The following is a 24229-nucleotide window of genomic DNA, read 5'->3' as shown; positions in this document are numbered from 1 at the left end:
CATCTGGAGACCTCCTTGGAGAGCAGTTTTTAAGCCCATTTGGTTGCTCCCCAGAGGTTCAAGCCCCAGCTCCAAACCCTCGTCTTGGTGTTTAGGCTTTGAATTCTAGAACCCTGCCTGGTCTCTCATTTCCATCCTGCTTTCTCTCTGGTCGGCCTCTGCCAGTCTCCACAGATCAAATCCATCTGTAAGTTCATTCCTATTTTGGGGGCAATTTCAGAGTTTCCTTCAAAGAGTGCCTGGAAGGCTGGGTACAGAGGCTCGTACCTGTAATCCGAGCGCTGTGGGAGGCCCAAGCAAGCGGATCAATCACATGAGGTCAGGAGTTCAAGACCAGCCTGACCAACATGGTGAAACCCTGTCTTTACTAAAAATACAAAAATTAGCCATGTGTGGTGGTGCATGCCTGTAATCCCAGCCACTTGCGAGGCTGAGTCAGGAGAATTGCTTGAGCACAGGAGGCAGAGGTTGCAGTGAGCTGAGATCACGTCGCTGCAATCCACCCTGGTCAACGTAGGGAGACTTAGCCTCAAAAAATAAAAAAAAGTTCCTGGAAAAGAATAACAATGCAAATACCTCTTTATTCATTTTGCCTACCCTCTATATGTCTATAGTCTTAGACACAACCATAGAACAAGCAGAACAATTAAGACTATGTGAGGCCTTAAAATATATCCATAGTGTGTATCATGTCCACATTCATTCAGTGTATAGATAATGCTTAACCTTCACAGCATCCATGCAAAACGGGAGTGCTAGACTTGCTTTGTAGTTGAAGAAACTGAGAAGCTTTGCTGAAGGTCATACTGCTAGTGCGTGGTGGAGACAGGGTTCACACCCCATCTCCCTCATTGCCGTTCCTGGAGACCCACAAGCTTGTGTAATGCCTCGCCTTCAAAGAAAAGCACTCAGATCTCCTAGGATGTCCCCTTTGCTATGGACTGAATGTTTGTGTGCCCCTAAAATTCCTAGGTTGAAATCCTAACCCCCAGTTTGATGGAGTTAGGAGGTGGACCTTTGGGAGCTGATTAGGTCATAAGGGTGGAGCCCTCATGAGTGGAATTGGTGCACTTATAAAAGGGACCCCAGAAGTCGGATACGGTGGCTCATGCCTGCAATCCTAGCACTTTGGGAGGATTGCTTGATCCCAGAGTTCAAGCCCAGCCTTCAGTAGCACAGAGACACCCTGTCTCTATACACACACACAAATTAGACTTGGTGGCACATGCCTGTAGTCCCAGCATGTCTGTAGTCCCAGCTGCTCAGAGGCCTGAGGTGAGCCCTGGATGATGAGGCTGCAGTGAGCCAAGATCATGCCACTGCACTCTAGCCTGGGCAGCAAGATCCTGTCTCAAAAAAAAAAAAAAAAAAAAAAAAAAGGAGGAAGGCCCAGAGACCTTGTTTGCCCCTTCTGTCATGTGACAGTGATGGAGCCAGAAGGTGCCATCAGTGAACCGGGAAGAGGACCCTCAACAGACCCCAGCTTTGTCAGGGCTTTGATCTCAGACTTCTAGCTGCCAGAGCTGTGGGAAATCAGTCCCTGTTGTTCACAGTCCGTCTGGCCTGTGGTGTTTTGTTATCGCAGCCCCCGTGGGCGGAGGTGCTCCTGCAAGAGGCTCTCCCTCCCTGGCTGTTCATCTAGAAGAGCCCAGTACAGGCACCCTCATCCCATCACCCCACCTGCTTCTTCCCTGGCTGCTGACTTCAGGTTTCAGAGCTCCCTGTAACCTCACTCCCCTCTTTAATTTCTTTTCTGTCTTTTTCTTTTTTTGAGACAGAGCTTCACTTTTGTTGCCCAGGCTAGAGTGCAGTGGTACCATCTGGGCTCACCACAACCTCCACCTTCCAGATTCAAGTGATTCTACTGCCTAAGCCTCCTGAGTAGCTAGGACTACAGGCATGTGCCACCACGCCGGACTCATTTTGTATTTTATTTGTTTTATTTTTTTTTAAGGACGGAGTTTCACCATGTTGGTCAGGCTGGTCTTGAACTCCTGACCTCAGGTGATCCGCCCGCCTTGCCCTCCAAAGTGCTTGGATTATAGGCGTGAGCCACCACGCCCGGCCTCATTTTGTATTTTTAGTAGAGATGGGGTTTCTCCATGTTGGGCAGGTTGGTCTTGAACTCCCGACCTCAGGTGATCTGCCCACCTTGGCCTCCCAAAGTGCTGGATTACAGGTGTGAGCCACCCTGTCTTGCCTCTTTAAGTTCTTTCCTGCAGCCCTCACTGGAATACAGGCTTCCTGAGTACATGCACTTTGTCTGCTAGTTCATTGCCATTTTCCTGATGGCTCCGATCCTGCCTGACAAGTAGTTCTTTAAAGAAACATTTAAAGAAGGAAGGGAGGAAGGAAAAAAGGGATGGAGGGAGGGAGAGAGGGAAGGAGGAACATTTTAGTTCTAACAAGCATGGAAAGTTAAGAGAACATTCTGCAGAACATTCCATTCATTTTCCAATGAATTGAAACCCAGTCCCTGAAGGCAGGCTCCAGTCAGTTGTAATCACCATTGTGTCTCTATCTTCGGATGCAGCGAAGGCCTGGTAATATGACTTGCTCAAGGGAGTGGGTTTTTACCTTTTTTTCCCCTGTTGTGTCAGGGAGAGGCAGCTGGTTGTTGTGGAATGATGCGTTACAAACAGTTTGCTTTCAGTGAATGGCAACAGTTGGTTTCTATCCTGGCTCTGAGAGTAGAAGGCCACTTGACCTCTCTGTACCTCAGTTTCCCAAGCTCTGAAGTGGAGGAGGCTGCCCTCAAGGATTGTTTGCAGTGCTGACCATCTGTTCTGGGCAATAAGCCAGAACACCCACATTCTTATTTGCAGTGATTAAAGAGCCGCGTTGCTGAAGCTTCTAATGGCTTGCCTGACCTTGTTAGTTTCTTTGATATCAAAGACAGGTGTCTTTCTTTTCCCCTTGCCTATTGTCTCCTTTGCAGATGTGGTGACTTTGAATGACCTTTGGCTAGGCAAGCCAGTGTCAGTAAACACATTGGCTTGGACATTTGGCCTATTACTTTTTATACCCGAGGCCAGGTGTTGGCATATGTGGGAAGCGTGACTGGGCTGGAAAGAGGCAGAGTGGTATTTGTGTGAGTGCCCAGACCCCTGTGGACTGTTTTGCTAAGATGCTGTCTTACGAAGTTTGTAGAGGTGAATCAACAGCCTTCTTTGTGAAAAGCAAATGTCACCTTCAGGTTTTAATTCTGAGTGACCAGCAGCCTTTACACTGTCACTGCCAAGCTTATATCATCAGAGCCACTAGAATGTTAGATGTGTAAATGCTTTCTGCACTTTGTACATCTTCTAGTTTCATAGCGCCCTGATGTCAGTGATCACGGATGAACTGAGTTGAGAGGCAGTGTGTTGGGTTAGAAAGAACACGAGTCAGGCAGAGCACAGCACTGATGTTCAAGAGCTGCGTGGCTGTGCGCAATATCTCATGCCTGTAATCCCAGCACTGTGGGAGGACAAGGCAGGAGGATTTCTTGAGACCAGGAGTTTAAAACCAGCCTGGGCAACATTTGAGACCCCTCTCTTTACAAAAGAAGGAAAAAAAAAGCCAGACATGGTGGCATGTGCCTGTAGTCCCAGCTACTTGGGAGGCTGAGGCAGGAGGATCGCCTGAACCCAGGAGTTGTAGGTTGCAGTGAACCTTGGTTGCACCACTGCACTCCAGCCTGGGTGACAGAGTGAGACTGTCTTAAAAAAAAAAAAAAAAAAATCTGTGTGACCCAAGGCAAATGCTTTAACTTCTCTGAACTCATTTTTCCAGTCCTTGAAATGGTGGTAATATTATCTCCTTGGTGGATTCCTGGGAATTATATGAAGCATCTAGCACAGATCCTAGAATATATTGGAACTGGGAACCTTATTGGAGGCTCGTAGATAATTTTAGAGATTTTAGGCACCTCTTTCGATTGTGTGCAAAACTGTGCTTGTGTGTTTGTGCACATATGTGCATTTTCCTGGGGAGAAGTTGCTTTCCTTTCATGACCCTCCTTCACAGTGTTCCAGGCTTTGGAAAAACGTAAGAAGCATGAAACACTTTAGGTAGTTAGTAGGTGGTAATTGCACGTTGTGTCTGGGCAACACTGGCAATTTTGTGTCATTATTTTTGTTTTTACCATTTTGTTTGCTGATGTTAAACCAGCTAGACTGGCTGTGTTCTTATACACATCCCTACATGTATTAGCACTGGGAACTTGGGCAAGTTATTTAAGTTAACTGTGCCTCAGCGTTCTCGTCTATAAAATGGGGCTGTTATAGCACCCATGTGATACAGTTGTGAGATTAAATGAACTGGCAGATGGAAAATACCCAGAAGATACACTATGTAAATTACCACCTGAGCTATGGAAGGGTGTTACATGCTATGTAAATTATACCTTCATGAGAAAAATTGCAAAAAAAAAACTCCAAAAGAGTACCTGGCATCTTAAAGACTGAGTAACTGGTAGGTGTGATTATTAGCACCCTCAAAGGATACATTGTTGGCGAGTCTTCCTGAAAGTAACATCTGGGCCTTGTTGCTGAACTGCCAGTAGGTCGACCTGATTCCCCATCTTAATGAAACCATCACTACTGCAGAGGCTCTCAAGTTTCCTTTGCCTGATATCTACCCCTCAGGCCTCCCTCTGGTTAAGAGGACATAAACCAGGCTGCTCTCTCTGTGAGGTCTGAAGATTGGAAGTGATCAGACAGGATGGTGGTTCTCAGCTGGGGGTGATTGCAACCCCCGGGGGACATTTGGCCATGCCTGGGACATATTTGGTTGCCACTGCTGGGATAAGGGTCCTCCTGGCATCTGGTGATTAGAGCCCAGGGATGCTGCTGAATGTCCTGTAGTGCACAGGACAGCCCTCCCAATGGAGCATTATCCAGTCCCAAAGGGCAGTACTGCTCATGTGAGAAACCCCGAGACAGAAGGAAGAGGCAGGACTGTTTTCCAGGAACCATATTTTGTCTTAGGCTTTTATTTATTTTTTTAACCTCTTGCCTCCTGCATGGGTCAAGGAATGAAACTTAGGAAAAAATGAACCTAAAGAAAAAGACAGCTGGGCACGGTGGCTCACACCTGTAATCCCCGCACTTTGGGAGGCTGAGGCCCCGGGATCATGAGGTCAAGAGTTCGAGACCAGTCTGACCAACTAAAAATACACAAAATTAGCTGGGTGTGGTGGTGTGCGCCTGGAATCCCAGCTACTCAGGAGGCTGAGGCAGGAGAATTGCTTGAACCTGGGAGGTGGAAGTTGCAATGAACTGAGATTGTGCCATTGCACTCCAGCCTGGACGACAGAGTGAGACTCCATCTCAAAAAAAAAAAAAAAAGGGGAAGAAAATGACAGCTCCCAGGGAGCGTTTGTTTGCGTATGTGTGCATTTGGGAGCATTTTTGTGCCATCAGTCCTGCAATGAAGATGATAATTTAGGAAAGCTGTAGATGCATAAGGATACCCATCTGTGGAATGTACCAGACTGAGTGATCCTGACTTGGTAGCTGTAGAAGTTACTGTCACGGTGGGTGTGTGCAGCTCACTGGTACTACCTTACTAGAACTTAATGAAAATTCATTCAGTTGATATTTTCTGGTGTTTACAGTATCCTTCTGTCCCATTCACCTTCTTTTTAACAACAAAGTTTCTACTCTTGAGTTAATTTCGCTTGAATGTATGATTTTTTGGGAGCTTGGAGGTTGCAAGAAAGCAGCTCAGGCTTTTATTCCTGCCAATTGCAGGAAGAGCTGCACTGGAGCCACCAGGGGGCGCCCTGGTCTTTTCTCTGCCGCTTTCCTTCCACAGGTACGGGTGGTGGTTATCTGAATTTTTGATATCCAGTGCGGTACCCCTTTCAGTGGTGAGGTTTCGGGTGGTGGTGGTGGTGAGAGCAATGGTCTTTTCTAGTTGAAAAGCATCAAACATGCATGCAGCTTTCTGTTCGTCATAGTATGTCACAGTCATGCATTGCCAGTCACTTTGCGGTCCTGTTCTAAAAGGGAATTTGCAACTCATCAGAAAACGTTTCCTGTGTGTCATTGGTTTTCATGAGATATAATTGATTAGCTGCGAATATTCAGCTTTTGAATCCTAATTGTTGCCTTCTCACCCCTTTTTCAGGGCTGGGGAGTGAAGGTGGTAGAGTGAGGTGAGCCCAAATCATCCATCCAGCCTACTTGTTTCCTAGTGATTTGTTACAGCTTTTGATTGTCAGCCAGGGCAGAGAGAGCAAGAAAAACATCCTCACTTGTCAGAAGGCTGTGTTGAGTGAGTCCTTTTTTTCCTCTCAGCTGTTATTAGAAGAGATTCTCAATACTAGTGAGGCGTTCTGGCTCGTTGCTTAGCAACGCAATTCCAAACATTCGGCAGCTCCAGAAATGAAGTTGAGGAGTGCTGTAGTAACATCAGGCAGAGAGGCGAGGCCCCGCAGCCAGCCGCTTGCCTGGCCGAGGGCTCGATGATAACATTTTAGGACAGGGTGGTGTAGTGGGGGCCGTTACATCAGCTGCAGTCTGAGCCTCCTGCCCCATAACCTCCAGGATTGAATCTAGGTGGCATGGCCAACATAGATGAGTCACGCTGACAATCTTTCTTTAAAGGGGAAACTTCCCACCGAATTTTGCGTACTGGTCCTTCAGTGTCTGTCTTAGTGTCTTAGTAATTGGAAGGTTCCAGATGCCATTTAGACATGCCTCACTCCTTTATCATCTGTTTATTAATTCCCCAAACACTTCCCAAGCATCTCTCATGTGCTGGGCACAGTTCTAGGTGCTGAGGAGCCAGAGGTGGGGATCCATCTCAGCCATGCACAAGCTCTGTGCCGCATATCGAAATCCCCCCATCATTAAAATGCACATTCTAAGAGTGCCAGCAGCATGGGCTGTTGTGAGGACTAAATGAGTTCATAGGTAGAAAATGCTTTGACAGTGTGCTCAGTACTCAGTAGCTGTTAGCTCTTCTCACATGGACCCTGCCCACAGAGCATTCTAGTGGAGGTAACGATGGTAATAAAACAAAGAAATGACGAATGATCTGATGGGGAAAAACGGGAGGCCACTGGGTCACTTGGGAGTGATATATTCTTTGTTGTCTGTGTGCAATGAATGACCCCCACTCAGTCCACCCAAGGGATGAGTTCCCGTGAAGTGGGAAATTCCTAATAGAAATTTTAGGTTATGTAATACAGCTCCCAGCTCCTTATCTGGAAAAAGACCCGCTGTTGGGTCTTTTTCATTTCAGACTGGAATGAAGTGTCCCCAGTTGTGACACTGTCTGAGGACAGTGCCGGTCACTCATAGAGACCCTGGATTCCTTGCTGCCGGGAGGGGAAGGAGGAGCTGATGACAGCAGGATGAATGTAGCAAGGATAGTGTGGCTGAGGTACAGAGGGCGGCTGGAGGGAAGGGTTAAGGACTGGGTGCACGGGAGGTCAGGAGGTCTTGCAGAGATGGGGATGCTGGGCCAGGAGGGGGCCTCCCTGTGGTGTGCAAAGGCGGCTAACAGCGATCTCCCCGGCTGCACCTCTGGTTCTGCCACTAAGCGCTGTAGGACGTCCAGTTGGGCTTGAGGGGCTCTTGTTGCCATTATGAAGCCCTTGAGGAAGCAGTAGTGATGCTGCTGCGGAGTGCTGAGTTTGTCCTGGTCACCCATTAACTCATGCATGTCTGTGATCCTGTGAGAGCTCACAGTGATCTCCATTTCACAGAGGAGGTGGGAGTGCTTGGGGTAAAGAAACTTAGCCAGCACCACACAGCCCGTGGCTGATAGAGCTGGGCCACACAGCTAGGCTCTTAGCCCAGGTAGAGTGTGTTTTAGCTTCACCTGGGGACCCTGCACCAAGCCACAGGGCATTCGGAAGGGGCTGTATTTCATGCCGACTTCCTGAATCTGGCTGGTTGTTCCCCGGGTCGCCAAGTTCTCCTTTGTCTGTGGTGAACGATCCGGGCTGCAGCGAGCTCACGAGGTCTCAGTGTCATATCTATGCTCTTGATTTGGGCCACACATGATTTTTTTGTTTTCCTTTTTAGCATTTGATCATGTTATTTGAGGTCTGCTGCATTCCTGCTGACCTCCCTAATAGCTCAGATTCTTTCTTTGTGTACAGACTTTCAGGAAGGGCTGTCCCTGAACTCTAAGCTAGGATCAACTTTTGGTCTGGAGGTTTCTAGCCGGCTGTCTCAGCGGGGCCAGGCAGCACCTTATGTAATCGTTTGATGCCATTCAGAGCCGATCCAAAACAGGCCTCTCGCTCAGGGGATGAGACGCGGTCAGACTTGTTCAAAATGTCAGCTTTGTTTGAGATGTGCCCCTGGCAGAGCTGGGACAGCTCGGTTTGTGAAGTTGTAAGGCGGGGGCTGGGGGGAGGCAGTTAGGTTTGAGTTTATTGGGAAGGAGTAGCTGGCTGGGCTGAGCAGGTCAGCCACATCTGCTTTATTAAAGCAGGGGAACCACACTGCCCTGGAGGAGAGCACCCCAGGCTCCTGCAGTCCCACGTGAAGGGCTCACGTCCCGGCCGTGTCCTTTACTTTGTCCATTTCCTTATTTCCAAAATAGCACTCGCCATGTGCAGTGCCCGTCCACGCTGGGCCCAGAGGACATGCTCAGTATGGGGTAGGGGAGCTTACATTCTGGCTGCAGCCCAGCAGTTCCAACCCTTCCCCTGCCCCCTCCCTCAACTCCTTTTCCTCCTCCTCTTCTCCCTCCTGCCCTAGACCTTAAATATTAATGTTAAAAATTCGTATTTAAGTTTTGGTTTTACACAGATGTATATTTACATGGAACAAAAGTCAAAAGATATGAATGGGACACCCTAAAGGATTTCCCTTCCACTCCCATGTCAGCTACCTTGCTCCCCTCCCAGGACTCTAAGCTTTGGAGTTCACCTTCTGGAGGAACATAGCTGCCCATTGAATAGGGGGTTGGGCGTACTGGAGCTCCCACGCGCAGTGGCCACCGTGTGCCCTTGGATTGGACGATACATTGCATTTCAGCAGCACCAAGCTGCTTCCAGGTATGTGTACAGACTGTCAGTTTCATGCACGCACAGTTCAGTTCATGCTCTTCCTTCTGCCGGGACACCCTCCCCTCTCCTCTTCTTTTGTCTGGGTTGTGCTTATTCATCCTTTAGGATATGGCTAGGGCCGGGCGCAGTGGCTCGTGCCTGTTATCCCAGCACTTTGTGAGGCCAAGGCAGTGGATCACAAGGTCAGGAGATGGAGAACATCCTCGCCAACATGGTGAAACCCCATGTCTACTAAAAATTAAAAAAAATTAGCTGGGTGTGGTGGCACATGCCTGTAGTCCCAGGTACTGAGGAGGCTGAGGCAGGAGAATCGCTTGAACCTGGGAGGCAGAGGCTGCAGTGAGCTAAGATCACCCCACTGTACTCCAGCCTGGGCAGCAGAGCAAGACTCCGTCTCAAAAAACAAACAAAAAAGACACAGCTTAGATGTTGCCTCCTCCAGACAGACAGACACAAGAAGATCAAGAGGCTAGCTTTGTCATCAGTAAAGCTGGTTGGAAAACAGAGCTTTGAACCTGTGGGCAGGTGGGCTTACAAAAACATTGTCCCTGAGTTAAACGTCAGAGGTAGAGACCCCCTGGGGTAGCTCCTGGCCACACCTTGTGGACGGATGAACAGGTGGGTGGGTCCTGAGAGAACCCACAGGAGCTGAGCGGAGGAAGAGTGCCTCCTGCTTGGCCCAAATAGGCCACGTCACTTCCTGCCTCCTAGGAGCAGAGCGTGATAGTCAGAGAGTGAGGGTGGGAATTGGGGGGTGGGGGTCTCTCTTCCTATAAAAATGGGGAGTAAGAGAACTGGCAGTTCCCCTCCAGCTCAGAGCACTTCACAGGGAAAGAGACACTTAGCTTTCAGGCTATGGTTAGATACATGATAGTCGCTGGGTGCCTTTGCTGAGGTTCTGTTTTCTGCAGAATGGGAGTCATAAGCCCTCTTTCACGTTTGCTGTGAACGTTGGCTAAAATAAAGTAGGTAGAGAGTGGTGTGTTAGTCTTCGAGGTGGTCCGCTCAGCACTAAACCCAGGGCCCTCGGTTTCATTTTCTTGTACCGCCCTCCTCCCTGATTCTTCTCGAACCTCTCATGTTCTCTTCCCCCAAAGGAAGGAAGAGGCGCTGTGGTTGTTGAATGGGGTTGCGTCGTTCATAGAGGACTTGGGTGTGTGTAAGGAAGGGCCAGTGAGTTGGTGCCATGTGGTTCCTGGGGAGTTAGGTGACAGCTGACAGCTTAGTATTTGGTGACCTAAACGAGGAGGCCCCAGGGACAGGAGCAGATGCAGCCTGTCTGAGGGCGGCTCTTCTCTCGCCTCTTGGTTCCCCCACAGCGTTCTGCTGGCCTGGACTCCCGGTGATGGTGGAGTCCTGCCAGCCTCCAGAAGGAAGCCCCGTTCTGACGACGCCCTCTGCCCTTTTGTATTCAGACGCCCACCACCATTTGGAAGGACTTGCACCAAGCTGCTGTGCCCTTTTGATTCAGGGAGTGTGGATCCTTGGGCTGGGGGACAGAGTGGAGTGCCCACATGTGCCTGTGTCCCTGGGGTGCTGGCTCTCCTCCCTCTGTGATGCCATGCCCTCGTGACTGTCTGGCTCTGAGATGGAACTGGACCTGAGGACCCTAATGCAAATCCATCTCCGTGGAGCGGCACCCTTCATAGTGGGCGCTAGGTGTGCTAAACCCGGGATGCGTGGCGCTTGAGCCTGTCAGTGTGCAGGCGCCGTGCTCGCTACTGGACATGATTTCCCTTGTCTAGGCTTTGCAGCAACCCCGCAAGGCAGCTGCTGTTCTCACCCGTCTCACTCATGAGCAGAATCAAGGCTTGGTGATGCAGGAATTTGTCCAGCACAGGGAGTCCTTGGTGGGAGAGCGTGGGACTTCACAGCCCACCTCGTAAACCGCATGCTCAGTAGTTTCTGGCTTTTCATCCTTCAGCCATTCTTTCACCAGATGTTCACTAAGGCCTGCTGGGTGCTGGCCACTGTGCTGGGCTCTAGGCAGGGTGTCTCCACTATGGCACTGCCGACGCTTGGGTTGGATAATCCTTTGCTGTCCTGTGCATTGTAGATTTTGTGGCATGTCTGGCCTCTACCCACTAGATGCTGGTGACATCACCACCAGTTGTGACACTGTTTATGGACAGTGCCCAGCATCCTCCAGGGGGGCCGGGTGGGTAAAACTGCCCTTGGTTGAAATGCGCTGCTCTAGGGATCCATAAGCAGAAGAGACATGTCAGGTGGGGCTCTGTCCTCTACGGCAAAGTAAAGCCGAACAAGAGGATGGACGCAGCATGCTGGAGGGGCTGCTGTGCCCCAGGTAGGGCTGTCTGCAGAGGCCTGTCTGACAAGGTGACTTTTCAGTAGGGGCCTGAATGAAGTGAGGAAGGGATTGTGGGGATGTGGAGGGAAGAATGTGCTCGGGAGAGGGAACGGCCAGGGCAGAGGCCCTGGGTGGGGACGCTGGGTGTGGCTGGGATAGGTGGAGATAAGGCAGAGAAGTTGGGGATGGGGTGGGGTGGCCCCAGCTTTCACCCTGAGTGAGTGGGGGTGCCGTGGGGGGCATTAGAGCAGAGGACGATGAGTAATGCAGGGAGACCTGTGCCTTAGACAGGTCATCTGGCCCCTGGGTGGACTGGGGGACAGCAGGGAGGGCAGCTGGCAGGTGGCGGTCACGGTCCAGACAGTGGATGCAGGTCACGTGGAGGAGGGCCAGGGACTTTCTGATTGGAAGGATGACCTTTGGGTACTGTCCACGTTGAAACGATCAGTGCAGCACCTGCCCACAGTGAAAACACCCGACTTTGGCCCAGCTCTTCTCAATTCCCAGGATAAGGAGTGCCCCTCCAGTCTTTCAGCTGTTACTTCATTGGTGGGACACTCTTCTGCCGCCGCTTCGTGAATCGCACATTTGAGACATGAGCAGTTTCCTGGTGGAATAAGTTGGGGTGTGCGTGCCCATCCTGAGCATCCTGCTGGGCTGAAGGGAGCAGCCCATTCTGTTCTCTCCTTTCTCAGTGTCCTGCATTATTTTCTTTTTCAGCCAAGTGCCCTAATGTACCTTCATGGCCCCTTTTTATGCCTTGCGGAATCTTTAGCATCTCTCTCATTCTCTTCTTCCTCCTACTAAATGGTTGACCCCGAATTTTATTTATTTCATTTCTTCGAGACAGTCTCACTCTGTTGCCTAGGCTGGAGTGCAATGGTGTGATCTTGGCTCACTGAAACCCCTGCCTCCCAGGTTCAAGTGATCCTTCTGCCTCAGCCTCCCGAGTAGCTGGCACTACAGGCATGCACCACCATGCTTGGCTAATTTGTGTATTTTTAGTAGAGGCGGGGTTTCACCATGTTGGGCAGGTTGGTCTTGAACTCCTGACCTCAAGTGACCTGCCTGCCTTGGCCTCCCAAAGTGCTGGGATTACAGGCATGAACCACCGCACCCAGCCTGACCCCCATTTTAATCATTTTATATTGGCAGCTGTCCCTTGGTAATAATGAAAAAGGAAAGTGTCTTCTTTATTTTTGTTTTTTTATATTATACTTTAAGTTCTGGGATACATGTGCAGATGTGCAGGTTTGTAACATAGACATACACGTGCCGTGGTGGTTTGCTGCACTCATCAACCGGCCGTCTACATTAGGTATTTCTCTTAATGCTATCCCTCCCCTAAAACCCCCACCCCCAAACAGGCCCCAGTATGTGATGTTCCCATCCCTGTGTCCTTATTGTTCACCTCCTACTTATGAGTGAGAACATGCGGTGTTTGGTTTTCTGTTCTTGTGTCAGCTTGCTGAGAATGATGGTTTCCAGCTTTATCCATGTCCCTGCAAAGGACATGAACTCATCCTTTTTATGGCTGCATAGTATTCCATGGTGTATATGTGCCACATTTTTTTTTTTTCCTTTTTTTTGAGATAGAGCCTTGCTCTGTTGCCAGCCTGGAGTGCAGAGGCACCATCTTGGCTTATTGCAGCCTCTGCCTCCCAGGTTCAAGCGATTCTGCTGCCTCAGCCTCCTCAGTAACTGAGATTATATACAGGCACCCACCACTGTATCCAGCTAATTTTTGTATTTTTAGTAGAGAGGGAGTTTCACTATCTTGGCCAGGATGATCTTGATCTCTTGACCTTGTGATCCACCTGCCCCAGCCTCCCACAGTGCTGGGATTGCAGGCGTGAGCCACCACACCTGGCTGCCACATTTTCTTTATCCAGTCTATCACTGTTGGGCATTTGGGTTGGTTTCAAGTCTTTGCTATTGTGAATAATGCTGCAGTAAACATATGTGTGTATATGTCTTTATAGTAGAATGATTTATAATCCTTTGGGTATATACCCAGTAATGGGATTGCTGGGTCAGATGGTACTTCTGGTTCTAGATCCTTGAGGAATCGCCACACTGTCTTTCATAATAGTTCGACTAATTTACACTTCCACCAACAGTGTAAAAGTGTTTCTATTTCTCCACATCCTCTCTAGCTTCATTGTTTCCTGGCTTTTAATGATCGCCATTCTAACTGGCATGAGATGGTATCTCATTGTGGTGTTGATTTTCATTTCTCTAATGACCAGTGATGATGAGCTTTTTTTTCATATATTTGGTGGCTGCATAAATGTCTTCTTTTGAGAAGTACCTGTTCATATCCTTCACCCACTTTTTGATGGGGTTGTTTGTCAAAAGCTGGAAGCATTCCCTGTGAAAACCAGCACAAGAAAAGGGTGCCCACTCTCACCACTCCTATTCAGCATAGTATTGGAAGTTCTGGTCAGGGCAATTAGGGAAGAGAAAGAAATAAAGAGTATTCAAATAGGAAGAGAGGAAGCCAAATTGTCTGTTTGCAGTTGACGTAATTATATATTTAGAAAATCATCTTCTCAGCCCAAAATCTCCTTGAGCTGATAAGCAACTTCAGCAAAGTCTAAGGATACAAAATCAATGTGCAAAAATCACAAGCATTTCTATATACCAATAACAGACAAACAGAGAGTGAAATTATGAGTGAACTCCCATTAACAATTGCTACAAAGAGAATAAAATTCTTAGGAATACTACTTACAAGGGTTATGAGGGACCTTTTCAAGGAGAACTGCAAGCCACTGCTCAGGGAAATAAGAGAGGACACAAACAGATGGAAAAACATTCCATGCTCATGGATAGGAAGAATCAATATCATGAAAATGGCCATACTGCCCAAAGTAATTTACATTGACTTTCTTCATAGAATTAGAAAAAACGGCTTTAAATTTCATATGGAACCCAAAAAGATCCCGTATAGCCAAGACAATCCTAAGCAAAAAAAATAAAGCTGGAGTTATCACACTACCTGACTTCAAACTATACCGCAAGGCTGCAGTAACCAAAACAGCATGGTACTGGTACCAAAACAGGTATATAGACCAAGGGAACAGAACAGAGGCCTCAGAAATAATGCCACAGAAATAATGCTACACATCTACAACCATCTGATCTTTGACACACCTGACAAAAACAAGCAGTGGGGAAAGGATTCCCTATTTAATAAATGGTGTTGGGAAAACTAGCCAACCATATGCAGAAAATGGAAACTGGACCACCTTCCTTATGCCTTATACAAAAATTAACTCAAGATGGATTAAAGACTTAAATGTAAGACCTAAAACCATAAAAACCCTAGAAGAAAACCTAGGCAATACCATTCAGGCCATAGGCATGGGAAAGACTTTGTGACTAAAACACTGAAAGCAATGGCAGCAAAAGCCAAAATAGACGAATGGGATCTAATTAAACTAAAGAGCTTCTGCACAGCAAAAGAAACTATCATCAGAGTGAACAGGCATCCTACAGAATGGGAGAAAATTTTTGCAGTCTGTCCATCTGACAGAGGGCTAATATCCAGAATCTACAAGGAACTTAAATTTACAAGAAAAAAACAAGGACAGTGTCTTCTTAATGTTTCCTTGTTTCCATTAGCATCCTTCTGTGATGTTTTTGTAATCATCAATTTATTCTTCATTCCTGGAGCCGTAACTGTGTGATTAGAACCCTTCTAGAATTCGCTGCTAAAAACGATGAACCCATACTTGGAAAAGTGACCTATATGCGCTTCAGTTTCCTGGAACTGGAAGCCCACATTCCAGATGAGGCAGCAAAAAAATCAGAGTTTGTTTCCTTGAAATGGTGGCTACCACTTGACCCCATACCATCTGGCAGTTGTGTGCCTTGTTTGAAAATCAAGGCATAGTTTGTTGCTTGTGGATACTGAGCTGCCAGGAGAATCTTCTTAAGGAAAATCAGACACAGAGATCGCCCAGGCTATGGTTCTTTGAAGCCAGTGCTTTAAAAAAAACTTCTTGTGGCCAGGTGCTGTTGCTCACGCCTGTAATCTCAGCACTTTGGGAGACTGAGGGGGGCAGATCATCTTAGGTCAGGAGTTCAATACCAGCCTGGCCAACAAGGTGAAACCCCTATCTCTACTAAAAATACAAAACTTACCAGGGCATAGTGATGCATGCCTGTAATCTCAGCTACACAGTAGGCCGAGACAAGAGAATCACTGGAACCGAGGACGTGGAGGCTGCAGGGAGCCAAGATCACACCTCTGCATTCCAGCCTGGGCAACAGAGTGAGACTCTGTCTCAAAAAAAAAAAAAAAGAAAAAGAAAAAAACCCAAAAAACCAAAAAACTTCTTGCCACTGTTTCTTTGACCATCAGTTCCCTGGAGGTGTGGCTTTCTCCAGGATTGTTCTGGGATTAGCTTTGGTTTGGGGCCATTAGTTTCATAAAGTGTAGTTGGAAGGCTCCTTAAATAGTGGGTGCAGCTGGGCATGGTGGTACATGCCTGTAATCCCAGCTACTCAGGAGGCTGAGGCAGGAGAATTGCCTGAACCCAGGAGGCGGAGGTTGCGGTGAGCCGAGATCACGCCATTGCACTCCAGCCTGGGTAACAAGAGCGAAACTCCGTCTCAAAAAAAAAAAAAATAGTGGGTGCACCCGTCACTGTGAATACTGGAAACCTGTCATGTTTATCCGTGCAAATCTTTGTTAAAAATAGTTGGCAACCCTTGTCTTTATTGTTGCGTATTGTATGCAGAGCTTTCTTTGCTTTCCAGAGGTAGGAGCCAAAAGACAAATTGTACTGAGGAAAGAGAACTGGCAAGAATGCCAAAGGTTTGCTGTCTAGGGCTGGGTCCGAATGTCTGCTGGGAAGGGTGGTGGGATTGCAAGAGCTGGCTCCAAATGCAGATCCACTTGCGTTTTATTGGTGCTTCTTTCTGCTGGGTCCCTGCTCATCCTCTAAAGGGGGAGATAGAGGCTAACTTTGGAATCCAGAAAAGTCAGCCTCAGTCTTCAGAGCATGAGGCAGCACAGTGAGCAGTTTCTTCATGGCGAAGGCCACAGTTACCCCAAAATGAGGCCAGACTGTGCTAAGAATCTAATTTCTAAAGTACATTTTGGGGAAAAAAAAAATCCACCCACAAGTCTTTATTATAAAGTGTGACTCTTATTAGTCTATATGTGATTTTTTTCCTTTCTAAGTGGCACTGGTGACTCAAGTGATGCATGTTAGTGATGGAAAAACTCAAAACACAAAGATAGTGCTGTCTGTGTTTCAGGGGACTCCTAGCCCTTCTCCCCACCCTCCCAGAAGCCTTCAGGCTCAGCAGTGCGGTGTGTGGTCCTGCTGCACAGATGAGCCACAGTCCCTGGAGTGGAGAGATTAGCTTGGAAAGAAGAGCTCTGCAAAGCTCTTTTTGGGTGGATATTAAGTTTGGTGAATGACTTGAGAAGTTGGGAGTGGAGGACTGCAACTATATTCACCAGTGAGCTCAGCGGTGGGCGTCCTGGCTGGCCCAGCTTGGGAGGAGATGAAGAGTGATTGCTTCCTGGAGGAGTCTGTACTAATCCATCTTCATAAGCCTCAGCTGTGGCTCCTCTGGAAGCACGGAGCCAACATCTCCATCCGAGTAACTCGAGGGAGGAGGGAGAGATGCTGAAGCAAGACTGTCACGGCTTAATAATTCGAGATGCTCTCACCACGGACTCAGAGGCCTGGCTTCTGTGAGTTTCGTCCGCTCACCCCCGGCCTGTGTGGGCTGAGGGATGGACTGAAAAGCTGCCTTCCTAGTGTGTCGATTGCTTTGCCAGGAATTGCATCAGTGGTGTGTCAGGTGGGCTCTTGTCTGGTTTCAGTGACAGAGACCCTGAGCAACACTGGTTTAGACAAGATAGAATTTTATTTCTTCCCACCTAACAGTTTGAGGCCCAATCCCCTCTTCTTTGATGGTGCCTTTACATTTCGGATGTTGCCCTTGTCCACGTGTCCATCCCATGCACATTTCTGCCACAGGGAAGATACCACGCCTTCCTCTTCTGTTGCTGCTGCTTGTTTTTCTGTTTCAGACAGGGTCTTGCAGTCACCCAGGCTGGAATGCAGTGGCATGATGATAGCTTATAGCAGCATCCACCTCCGAGGCTCAGTTGATCCTCCTGCCTCAGCCACCTGAATAGCTGGGAATACAGGCATGTGCCACCATGTCTGGCTAATTTTTCTATTTTTTGTAGAAGCAGGGTCTCACTACGTTGCCTAGGCTGATCTATAACTTCTGGCTCAAGTGATCCTCCTGTCTCGGCCTCTCAAAGATCTGTGAGCCACCATGTCTGGCCCCTTTTATTTAAGGGCATACCCCCACTTCCAGTATTCCTTTTTTTTTTTTTTTTTTTGAGACAGGGTCTGGCTCTGTCACCTAGGCTGCAGTGTAGTGGCACGATTTTGGCTCCCTGCAGCCTTGCACTCCTGGGCTCAAGCAATCTTCCCACCTTAGCCTCCCAAGTAGCTGGGACTACAGCTGCATGTCACCATGCCCAGCTAATTTTGAATTTTTTTTTTAGACATGAGATCTCACTGTGTTGCCCAGGCTGGTTTGGAACACCTGGGTTAAAGCAATCCCCCATCCTTGGCCTCCCAGTGTGCTGTGATAATAGGTGTGAGCCACTGTACATGGTCCAGCATCACTTCCTATTAACCTCACCTTGGCTGGAATTAGTTAAATGGCCACAGCTGCAAAGTTGCACGCAAAGGCGGGATGTCTTTATTCTGAATGGTCACCTGGCCAGCCAAGGAGCTTCAGTTACTACAGAAGAAGAAAATGGGTTTGGGGACACCTGGCATCTGCTCCAGCTGGAAGACAACACTGGCCAATCTGACCATGGCACTGTGCGTTCCTTCCTCCCTCCCTCCCTTCCTTCCTTCCTTCCTTCCTTCCTTCCTTCCTTCCTTCCTTCCGTGTGGTGGCTCACGCCTGTAATCGCAGCACCGTTGGAGGTGGAGGCAGGCAGATCTCTGGAGGCCAGAAGTTCAAGACCAGCCTGGCCAACATGGTGAAACCTTGTCTCCACTGAAAAATACAAAAATTAACCAGGTGTGGTGGTGGGTATAGCGATTCTCCTACTCAGGGGGCTGAGGCAGGAGAATCACTTGAACCTGGGAAGCGGAGGTTGCAGTGAGCTAAGATCACATCACTGCACTCCACCTGGGCAACAGAGTGAGACTCTGCCTCAAAAGAAAAAAAATAAAAGGAGTTGCTGGTCAAGTGAATAGAAGAGAATTGAGGTGACGAGTGGGTGGTGGGCACCGTGGATGTGTTGTCTGCTCACCCTGTCCAGGCCTCTGCTTCTGCTGGAGTTTCATTCTCAGACATCCTCCCCAGGCTCTGCAAGCAGATATTCTTCTACTCATCTATAGAAATTCTTCATTAGGAATGAAAACACTCTCTCTCTCACAGGAATTCACAATCTTGTTTTAAGTGATAGAATTAGGTACTGTTGAAGCAATGAAACGAATTCAGCTGTGAACTTTTTTTTTTAAGGCCAAAGATTGATTGACAGTAATTGAATGAGACTTGGAAATGTATTAGGAATTGCTAGAAAAGTAAGAAGGGGAAAGGTCCATGTTGAACCATAGATTTTCCATTTGATATCAATTGCAATTTGCTGTTCCAAGGAGGATAATTGTGCTCCCCGAGCTGAGATGCAGACAGGCCAGGCTCTTCTTGGACAATCTTTAGGGTAGGAGAAGCCCTCCTGCTGGTAGAGGAAGTTGACTTTTACTCGCCTTGCTTAGCGTTCTTTGAGAAGCTCTGGTGGAGGTTAGGAAGGGCCAGGACCGAGGTGGGGAGAATGTCACCTTGCTCTTGTGGCTGGAACACCAGGTCTGATGCACTCCTCATGGAAGTGCTGTGCCAGGCCATGGGAAGACTCCATGATGGTGAGTGGCTTCCATGAGAAAAGGACAACTGGACTGGACTTGACCATGGGGGAACCAAGGCAGCAGGTGCACCAGAAGGGGTCTCGGCACCTGGAGGCTGGTTCTGGCTCCAGACTTCATCCTTTCCAGTCTTGGAGGTGCTGCGTTTTCTCTTTTAGGAGAGGGGTAAGAGGCATCCAAGCTTGCTGGGTGTCCAACATGTCTGAGCACTGTGCTTGTGGGAACCTCCATGGCCTGTAGCTCTCTTAATACTCACAACAGCCCTGTGAGTTGAATGGTCATATCCCTGTGCCCTGATGCCACAGCTAGCTATCAGGGAGGTTCAGTCCATTATATAGAGTTATGCTGGTGATGGCCTGAGCAAGGGTTTGAACCTAGGCTGACCCTGCCTCTGCTCCATACACACCAAGCTATCTCTGTCCTAGTTTGTTTTCTGTTGCTTATAACAGAGTACTTGAAACTGGGTAATTAATAAAGAAAAGGAGGCCAGGCACAATGGCTCATGCCTGTAATCCCAGCACTTTGGGAGGCCAAGGCAGGTGGATCATTGGGTCAGGAGTTGAAGACCGGCCTGGCCAAGATGGTGAAACCCTGTCTCTACTAAAAATACAGCAGTTAGCTGGGCTAGTCTCGAACTCTTAGGCTCAAGTGATCCTCCCACCTTGGCTTCCCAAAATACTGGGATTACAGGTGTGAGCCAGAAGGTAGTGTTTTTTTGAGGAGGCCAAGGTCTTAATACAGTGGCGTGTTCACAAGGACTCCTAGAAAGCCAGGGATGCTGAAGGGATCTGCTGCACACCCTGCACCCCAGCAAGATGGCGGTCCACCTGGACAGATGCATGCACACACCTGCATCCTTCCACCCTCCACCCGTCAGCTCACTTCCCTGTGGAGCACTGCTGTGGCCTCGTTCTGTACTTTGGAGCAAACTCCACGTTTCTGCTGTGGCCTGCAAAGCCTGCCTGATGTGACCGCTGCTGCCCCTTGCCTTCCACGCTCTATGCTTGTCACTTGCCAGCCATACCGGCCTTTGAGCTGCTCCTCAGACTTGCCAAGTTCCTTCTTACCTCAGGGACTTGAGGCAGGCTCCTTTTTCCCTCCCTGCCCAAGAGTCCATTTAGCAGACTTCCCTTTACATCTCAGCGACCACAGCCGGGTCCCCAGCCCTCTCTTGCTGCAAGAATGGCAAGTGCCTGCTTCCAGCCTCCAAGATGGCAGGCAGCCGAGGAGAATGGGCTGGGAGTGGGTTTGGGCATAGCCACCCAGCAGAGCATGTTTAGTTGAGTGTGATGGAGACGTCACCTAGACTGAACAGTGTGGGTAGCAGGAGGCCTGAGCGTTGTTTCAGTGGTTTAGGAAGGCCTGAGTGAGAGTGAGAGATCTTCAGGAGGCTGCTGGGGCAAAGTAAGATCATGGGAGTAGGGGGAGGTGAAATTTCAGAATGTGTGGGGCTGCTCCCCTAGACCCATGTTGCCTGCTTCTCTGAAGATCTGAGATGGGTCATGTGGTGGGGGTCCAGGAAGCACTCACTGCATAGTAGTGAAATGCACACCCTTCGTTCTGGAGCAGGGCTTCCACAGACACGTCTACCCTGTGGTCAGTGTTCCCAGGGCTCTGCTGGCAGAGGATGCACACAGAGGTTGCACGCAGAGGTTGCAGTGTTTGCAAAGCTCCAAAGCTATGTGACTCCTGAACATTGGAGGTCCATAGAGTTTACTGCTGGCTGAAGCTGGGTCAACTGCTCAAGTCTCCCTTTGCCTCTCTTTGTAGAAGACAGGGTGGGGGTGGGGAGGAAGGGGAGCCACCAGCTGCCAGTCTGTCCTGAGAGTGCCCAGTCACGAGCCACAGGTGCTTCCTTAAGGTTGGAGCTCTGCTCTGGAGGCAGCAGTCTGCTCCTGCCCCCACCTCCCCTCCCTCTTGAAGTTTGAATCAGAACAAAAGTAGTTCTTGGTGAGGAGGGAACTCAGAATTTGCTGGCTGCAGGGGACAGGGTAGCCTTTGGGCACCTCCAGTGCCACCTCTGTGTGGCTACTGAGGCCGAGATCCAGGACTGATTTAGTCCCATCCATGTGTATTCATGAAGGTGCTGCCATCAGGCAACGTACTAGGCTGCATGTTTGAGGGCGATGCAGAGGGAATGGGCCAAATCCTTTCCACATGGGACTCTCCATTTAGCAGGGGAGGCTGTGAAGTGAATGGCAAAGACCACGGCAGCCCCAGGAGGGAGAAGTGACTTTACCTCGGGAGGTCCAGGGGAGGCTTCTGCAGGAGAGCTTGTCTGAGCTGGGTGTTCAATGTGAGATATGAGTGAAAGGGTGCTAAATCCTTGAATGTCAAAACGCACTAATTGTTCAGTTTCCAGTTACATTTTTGCTCCAACATCACTGTCCTGAATAACCTGCTATCCCTATCTTAGGAGTGCAGGTACCTGCCCTGGGTACAGCTGGTTGTGTAACTCCCATTCCTTCCTGCCGGAGGAGGACGGAATGTAGAATATTCCCTCCATGTTCAACGTTAGAGATCACCTCTGCAGTGGACTCATTGGGGCATCTGGAAGGAGGCCTTGGTGGCATTTGACCACAGTGATGGAAACCATGCTGCCTGGGACAGCATGGTGGACTCTGAGTCTCAGGAGATCCACATGATTACCCTTGCGTTTGTCCAGTTACGCTCTGAGTGTCTCTTTTTGTGTGTTTCTGGGCCTAGCTTGCCTTGACTCCAAGACTGGGCAGCATCCTCTGCTTCCCTTCCCTGCTCTCCAGGACTGAGGAAGTGAATTGAGCAGTCACTCCTTCGCCTGGCATTAGCAGAGCATCTTTCATTTTGCAGGTGCCTAATCTCTTTTTCCCACTGAGTCACTTCCATAATTTAGAAGGTAGACAGGAGGTGCTGTCATGCCCATTTCAGAGGTAGGGAAACTGAGCCTCAGAGCAGACAAGCTGCACACCCATGCTGCACCGGAGGTAAAGTCGCCGAGCTGGGTCTGGGACCTGGCCCCTCCTGACTACACGGTGCCTGTGTTCTGTCTAAGGATGTTCTGGTTATTTCTCCAAGTGTCAGGTGCAGAGTGGGATGGCGCGGAGTCGGTGAGAATCATTCCGGGTGTGAGATCTGCCTGCACTATCTCAGTGGCTGTCTGCTTCTAATTAATTGCAGATTATGTGTGAGACTCTGTTTGAGATTTTCCCGTACATATGATACCACAGCCTGAAGGGGAAGGAAGCTGTGCAGCTCCATGTCCTAATTATTTATGAGTATTTCCCATGTCGTTAATCTTCCTTGCCGTCAGTTAACCCCACCACTCCACTGTGCATGAGGCCAGTGACAACAGATGTTGGCCGCGCAGCCCCAGGGGCCGTGGCAGACTCAGGGCTTTGGACAGGTCAGGGTCATATCTCTGTTGGTTGCATGTGCTGGCCAGTGGACAGGAGCAGATGACGGGGACAGCTAATGCACCACATTTGCTTGCAGGAGCCAGAAACTAGTCGGGCTCATCTGCTATTCCTGATGAATCACAGCAGCTGAGAGCTAGAAGGATTCTAGAAGATTAGCTTGTGTAACCTCCGCATTTTGTAGATGGAACATCTGAGACCCAAAGTGCGTGTGAAATGCCTTGCCAGTTAGAGGCTGGGCCCACAGGCCTTGTCTGTTACTTGCCGTGACGTCACACATCTTTGCTTATAATGTCATTTTTCTCATCCTGCTTATCTCCCACCTTGCTGACCATGTTGCCGCCCATGCCAACTCAATCTAGGTTCCACATCGTGACATGTGGAACAGCTGTGACTCATTTGGCGGCAAGGGACAGAAAGCAGCCAAAACTGGCTTAAGTAAAATAAGGGAATGATATTGTTCCCCTAACTCCAGCATCCAGGGGTGCAGCTGCATGTAGGCATCCCTGGATCCCAGGGTTGGATGGTTTTCAGGTCTGCCCCTGAAGGTCTCTGTTAGGAGGAGAGAGGTGTAGAGAAGCACATGTCCATGACCCGTGGCCAAGCTGGCTTTGCCCCCAACCTGTTGAGGCTCTGTCTCTACGATGATGTGACCGTCCTGAGAATGTTGATTTGCGCAGAACCAACATGGAACTGTGGCCTCTTCATTCTGAGATCCCATTAGGGTGCCCGGGAGACAGTGAGTATCACTGTGGTTATGGGTTCCAGTGTCAGATGGCCCATCTTTCAGTCCCAGTTCTGCATCATCATTCCTTTGTTTTGTTTTTGTTTTTCTTGAGACAAAGCATTGCTCGGTTGCCTAGGCTGGAGTGCGATGGCATGATCTCTGTTCACTGTAACCTCCGCCTCCTCGGTTCAAGCAATTCCCCTGCCTCAGCCTCCCGAGTAGCTGGGACTACAGATGTGTGCCACCATGCCTGGCTAATTTTTTTGTATTTTTAATAGTGACGTGGTTTCATCATGTTGGCCAGGGTGGTCTTGAATGCATCATAATTCCTTCATAAGCTAGGGCAAATCACTTCATGTGTTTCAATTTCCTAATCTGTAAAATGGGTTTGATTCTAACACCTGCTTCATGGCGTGATTTGAAGGGTTGAATGAGATAATTGACACACAGTATCACCCTGTGTCTGGCACATGGCTGGTGCCCTGCTAGCAGTTGTTATTAGGAACACCTACCTTCTCTTGGTGTTTCCTTCTGTGAAGTGGGGCATGACACCACCAGTTCCATGAAATAAGGAACTCACTGGTTCCTTTAGTGCAGTCAAGCCGAGACCTAGCCTTCAAGCTTGGCAGTGGATGAAAAATTGCCCCTGGCAGAAGCTGAGGCCTGTCCTTCCCACTCTGTTGCTTTTCCCTTCGGCCCCCTCACTGGTCTCACAGATGCTGGTGTTGTCTTCTTCTTGGTTGGGAATCCCATCCTATCTGTGGTAGGGACTGGATTCTCCTCCACAAGTTCCGAAAGAAGAAAGTGGATTTCTCAGTCTCCCTAGGGGTTATAGACCCATGCAGCTTTGAGAGCCAGGCCGGT

At 49.0% G+C, this 24229-nt stretch overlaps 1 protein-coding gene across 8 annotated transcripts in view; it reads left to right on the top strand.

The window, feature by feature from the left end:
• The window catches only part of SNX29 (sorting nexin 29), a 588630-nt gene that overhangs the window by 109236 nt on the left and 455165 nt on the right, over positions 1-24229 (top strand). The gene's annotated exons all lie outside the window — the stretch shown is intronic.

The sequence above is a fragment of the Sapajus apella genome, unplaced genomic scaffold (assembly GCF_009761245.1).
Source record: "Sapajus apella isolate SASKATOON/1434 unplaced genomic scaffold, GSC_monkey_1.0 scaffold51, whole genome shotgun sequence".
NCBI lineage: Eukaryota > Metazoa > Chordata > Mammalia > Primates > Cebidae > Sapajus > Sapajus apella.
The sequence above is the reverse complement of the archived record's forward strand: the minus strand, read 5'-3'. Positions and strand labels throughout refer to the sequence as shown.